Genomic DNA, 6,000 nt, shown 5'->3' on the forward strand with positions numbered 1-6,000 from the left:
GTGGCCAAATCATGCTCTTCTACTCCTGATTGTTAGACGGGTCTTGAGTTGATGATTATGCATGTATATGGCTCACCATGTCAGAGGGATGCGCTATTGAAAATAATGAACTTATCAAAGGACGTGAATATGAGTGTCTGGCAGTCAGTTATCCTGCAGCACAACTGGGTACAATGGGTGCAATGTGTCAAGGAGGAGAGAATGGTCATGTTTAAAGTGACTTACGATTGTAATTTTATTTACTTAAGCTAGAAATCATAGCAGAGTTTTCTGCATTCACTTCCAGCTGGTGTTATATAGGACCTATAAAAGTCCCCAAATGTATCGTTCCCATTAAATAGTAACTACCATATTTCTGATATTCGTCAGAAAGAAAAACGTTCTACTGGACAGATGCGCTTTATTTTCCTGTGGAGACCTAATAGTAAAAGGGGTTTCGTTCAGAAATAGACTACCAAAGAAAACAATTTCCTTTGGGGCGGATTTCCTACTAAAATCACAATACTGAGCTAATTATAACCCATGAAATATAGGGTTGTGCATATATCAAGCTGATGATCATATAACAGTTTTCATTGATAAAGGCCTTGCCTTTCATGTAAGGTCGTGAGAGGGTCTAGTCCATAACGTGAAGGATCGCGCCGTGGTGCTGTTATAGGCCTATATTGTCAGTGAAGACCCTCGGGGGCTTCTTCCTGGTCTTAATGTCTAATAACCTGTCTCTAACAACCTGCCTCACGAGCAATAACATTTTATTGTTTCCCTTTATGGTGGGCACGCGCTACATGGCCTGAAGACAGGCTTGTGTTTGTAAACATGGTAGGATATAGTCACACTCCAGTCTGCTCCACTCCTCTCCACTTCCTCCACCCCACTCCGCCCCAATGGACGCTTCATGTCGCAATGGCCGTGTTGAAGACATCCGTGTTGCATTCAGCCGGATTCAAAATCTACAGTGAGAAGGTTAACAGTTTGTTTCTGTGACGCATCAGTCTGTTATGAGTGGGTAGTGACATACACTCAACAACAAAAAGTAAAGGACCTTTCCCCTTTTCTGTATGTTAAAGAATATAAAAATTCATATTATGATCCATATTATACTTAAAAACTGAACATTGGGATGGTCCTTGATTACATCACATTTACTGAAGCCTCGCAATCAAACAACATACTCGTGAATATTCCAGCACGATGCAGTCATTGTTTTGAATATTTTGGCATTTCGGTGCAATTGACTACCCTTTGTATCGACCGCCGTAAAGCGATATTGCTTTAATAGGGATATTTGGGAAAAAAGTGCCCTATCATATAGTTCAGTGATAACAGTGTATGCCTCAGTCTCGGGTAGGGACAGTGGGGTAACTTGGTGGTTAAATCGTACCCCAAATACCTGGGTTCGCGTCCCTACATGTATGAAACCTATTTCCGATGTCTTCAGCCATGGATTTGCTGGAACATTTACTAAAAGCAGCGTATAACTAAAGCACTCGCCTACACAGTCTTTGAATCCTCGCATGGGAGTAATGTGTGGAGTCAGTAATCTTTAATCTCTTTTGCACGATGTGGCTGGGAAAAATGATCATACTCATAAACTATTCAGGGTAAAATGTTGATCCTGCAATAACCGAGGAAATCTCTTTGGATCCATTTGTTTGGCTGAATTAATAAATTTTACTTGTGCAAAAACGCACAACCACTTTTTTGCAAAGAAGTGCTTGAGTTGGAGCCAGATTTTCCGTTTCATTTTACAGTCATTATGTCACACCAGACCCGCCTACAAACAGGCACTAAATGGGACGAATCTCCTCAAGCGATTACTCCACACAAACTACAAATGAAATTCTTTATTAATATTCCTTTCTTTCTCCATATTTTCCACCATTAGAGAACATAATTGAGTCTGTCCGCATCCCGGCTTGAACATGACAGAAAACGATATCGTGTTCGGTCAATCAACATCACCACACACCAAAATCACGTCTTTACCCAAACATTAGTCGACATTTTATTAGTAGACCAAGAGCTACTTATTAAGGCTTCAGAGGAGGACATGAAACGAGAAGCACGCTTGATGATGTGCGTAAAACTCAAAGGAGATTTCGTGAGGGAAAAAGCGGACGACATTTAATTCTAATGGCTGTTATTGGAGGAGATCTACACACATGGTAATCATTGGTGGGATTTTGACGTCATGTTTATCAAGGATGTTAGCAAATCTCGGCCAACTATGTCATATATCTTCTAAATGGGCGCGTGCAAGGCAGACGACATTCACCAATCCAAGACTGAAATATCAAACGTCAAAGGTCGCTTATCTTAACCTCGGCTGTTGATGACGTAACGAGACCCCTGCAGTTTGAAGATAAGACCGATAAAAGGGCAAATTCGTCACGCAAGTAGGATAATAATGCCACAAAAATGGAGGAAAATATACTATCAAGTCGTGTGCATTATTGCTCTTGTTACAAAGTAGAAACAAATATTTGTAACAGTGAGATGATAACATTTACACTGGCGCTCATCTGTGTATGTGTTTTATAAGATTGATAGATCCAATTATTGTTCATTTCTAAATAATTCCTCAGTGGTTCACATGCCTACTGAAATTATGCGGAACGCCCCGGTAATATGCTCATTTCAACAAACATTTCTGATTGTGAGATGACATTTCTATCTTTTATAGGTCGAAGCATCGAGAGATGGCGAGTCCTGACCTGCAAGGTAGAGGAGGTGGTGTTGGAGGTGGTGTGGGGGGCGGTGTGTGCGTGCGTGCGTGCGTGCGTGCGTGCGAACGTGTGTGTGTGTGTGTGTGTGTGTGTGTGTGTGTGTGTGTGTTTAAAAAATCCAAAAATAGCAGGACACAAATATTTTCTCTCATAGTTACGAGGCCAGGTGGCAACTTGTTAGTGAGTGACAATACCGTGTCTTGAAGTAGTGGCATTTCTCTGATAAACATAAATGTTGTTTAGAGGCATTCAACAAAAGAATCATCTGCTTATAAGACTGCGTAGATTGCCGATTGTGTAGTCGGAGCGTGGCGCAGTCTGACGTCATAGACCGATGTTCATGGTGTTAATCACTACCGGGTACTAGCCGGCCTCGACTATGTCTGAAAGCCGCGTTATACAACTTCTCTCATTCTGTAGACAGATACTCCGACTACCGCAGCTATACACAAACACATGGTACAACGTATGTGCCACTCCTTTCAGCTGCATATTTTGAAGTTGGTGAAACAGATAAGGACAAACTTCATGGATGAACTAAGTATGTGTCCATATGTATGTTATATGAACATCTAGCACTCCCTGTGTCATTTGTATTTCCCGTCGTGTTATCGGAATAGCTTATCCTCGGGTACACGATTGCACTCGAGTAATTGTTTTTTCTTTTTCGATTTTGTTCGGTTGTTACAAGTTTACTGGCATGCATCACCACTTGTCCTGATCAGGTGGGCTATGTGTCCGACCACATATCAGAGGGTCGTGGTTTGAGTCCCGGTACTGTGGGTGACAAATAGTGGCTGATGGTGAAGGAGAAGATGTGCATGTGGTGAGCATCAAACATTATCAATCAGGACATACGGACGTGAAGTTTTCAGGCCTATTGTCATACCACGAAATCCTACTTCTCGCCTTCTGTCATCTCAGTAATGGTGTCTTCAGTGTACGAGTTACAACAACTACTGGTGTATGCTATGTACTCAACGCGAGCATTAAATCTGATGTTCGAACCTGTGAAGGCGCAGCCAGTATGAAAATAAAGGCACTGCTTATTCTGTAATGGTACTGTAACTTGATGGATACTGTGCCTGTCCTGGCCGATCGTATCTCAGCTTTAGAGTGACGTTTTTTTCAGAGCTTTGTGATCGGCTGCTTTGTAGGTGATTAGTTGATCCCAACCCCAATACTTCAACAACTGATGGTTGAAAGTGGGTGCGGTCCAAGTCGATTAAAATGGGATAATAGGGATAACTGAACAAGCGCCTTAGTGGGGTAACACGATCCTTTAGCAATTGGTACCTTCCTTGCACACTTCCCGATTTAACAAATAAAAACTTAGTTATAAATTATAACACTAGTGTTGTGACTGGTGATAAAACCATCTTGGTGAGTTTCACATCATCATGACGTTAGACATCCTTGTTACATCCCTTCATCATTCACACACCAATTTACCAACAATCCCACTTCCGGGAAGGCTTGCCTTTTCGGACTTTGTGTAATATCATCGATGAGAGTTTGTCACTAAATATAACACCTCCGTTCTTCCAAACCAGCATGACTGGAGAATGACGTCAAATATCAGTGGCTTCTTAATCAGACGTTAACTGAAGTGTCCTTCATTGTGAACTTCTTCTCTGTTCAATCGCAGCTTCTGAGGTGGTTGAGTCTTTTTATCAGATGTTCATTGTATTCCAAAATTAGTTCATTTCATGCCCCGATGCCTTGTGCCCATGCCCCAGTGTTAAAGGGATTCTATTGAGAGAAACGTGATAAGGAGAATGGTTTTAAATGCGTTTAAAAATAAAAATACTTGGCTAATTAAGTTTTCTATAATTGCGATCAATATTACTCCAAAGCGTTTGTGTTTTGCTTTTGAAGCAATAGCAAATAACAGAGGCCTGGATTCCTCCTTCGCAAACCAAGGACATGACATGACATTCGCTTTATCTGGCAGCGGAAGGTCATCCTCAAAATGGAGACGTCTAAAGAAGCTAGATTTGGAGAGTTGTTCCCGATTTGATTGTAGTCATCAGGTTCCAAACAGAAAAGTGTTCGTAAAGTAGCTCGAGCATAAATCAGTCAATATGGAGATCTGAGTACCAGTGACAGACAATAAGGAAATAGGACTTTAGAATGACGACCACAATGAACATGGAGGTCATTTCATTCAGGGAGCATGGTTTCAGTGTCAGTAATATTGCCGCTATATAGATACGTAAGCAATGTGACTGACAGCTTGAACATACATGTAACTGCTGTAGAGATATGATGATATAAAAACAGACAATAACATGTGGATCTTAATTTGTTGGTTCTCTACAAGAAACCTATGTTCATGGGAGCAATGTATTGAGCACGGGTCGCACAATTGAGATATTTTTTTTAATAAAAAGGTCCCTGAAAATTGATAGCTGTGTCTCAGAAACTACAGGATGACACCAGGTGTTCCTAACAAGGGTACGCATGACCAGCCCTTGAAACATGTTATTTATTCCATTAGTGTAAATCGTATAAGGTAGGTGAAATCCAGTTTGTAAAAATGTAACTATAATGGTCACACTTGTCAAAACCAAACATATTAGTTGTGTACTTTAAATGCTTTTGAAGAATTATCTCCTTGGAAACTAAGAATACAAAACGTTAAAGAATTATGGGACTGCCACCCAGGTCAGACCTCGGCTTCAGCTTGGTAAACGGGAGATATGAGATGAGGAAAGTCGGCTGAGCTGAACAGACAATGATGTATGGTCTTGTCAGCTTAAGTGAGATAGATGGAGAGTCCCTTTAAACATTACCTTTCATCTCTACTGACCAGTAGCAATACAGCGGGACGTACATTTATCACTGTTTAACACAGGCTCATAATACCAACAACAGTTTTTTTTATCTTTCAGTTCATTCATTCATTCATTCATTCATTTAGAATGACAAGTCTTTGTTGATCATCCCTCAAGACTTGTCATTCCTATTACTGCCTCTCAAACAATTCATTCACTCATTCATTCATTCATTCATTCATTTCACTCACTAAACGCCTATGAATACAACCTTCTGTAAACGATGCAGATTCCATGACTCATTAAGTTGATGCCACTGAAGGTTCTTCATGCGTATAATTACAGGTGTATGCAGTACATATGTCTGTGACTTGATTGAATGGACTACAGCGGTAAAGGGCGCGTTGAAATAGCCTCAGACTTCTTCAATTATCGATGTTTCGTCCTTACAACTACTCGACCTGTCGTTAATGTTTTCAAAAGTATTTCTTGCACAC

The sequence above is a fragment of the Haliotis asinina genome, chromosome 9, assembly GCF_037392515.1.
Source record: "Haliotis asinina isolate JCU_RB_2024 chromosome 9, JCU_Hal_asi_v2, whole genome shotgun sequence".
NCBI classification, from domain to species: domain Eukaryota; kingdom Metazoa; phylum Mollusca; class Gastropoda; order Lepetellida; family Haliotidae; genus Haliotis; species Haliotis asinina.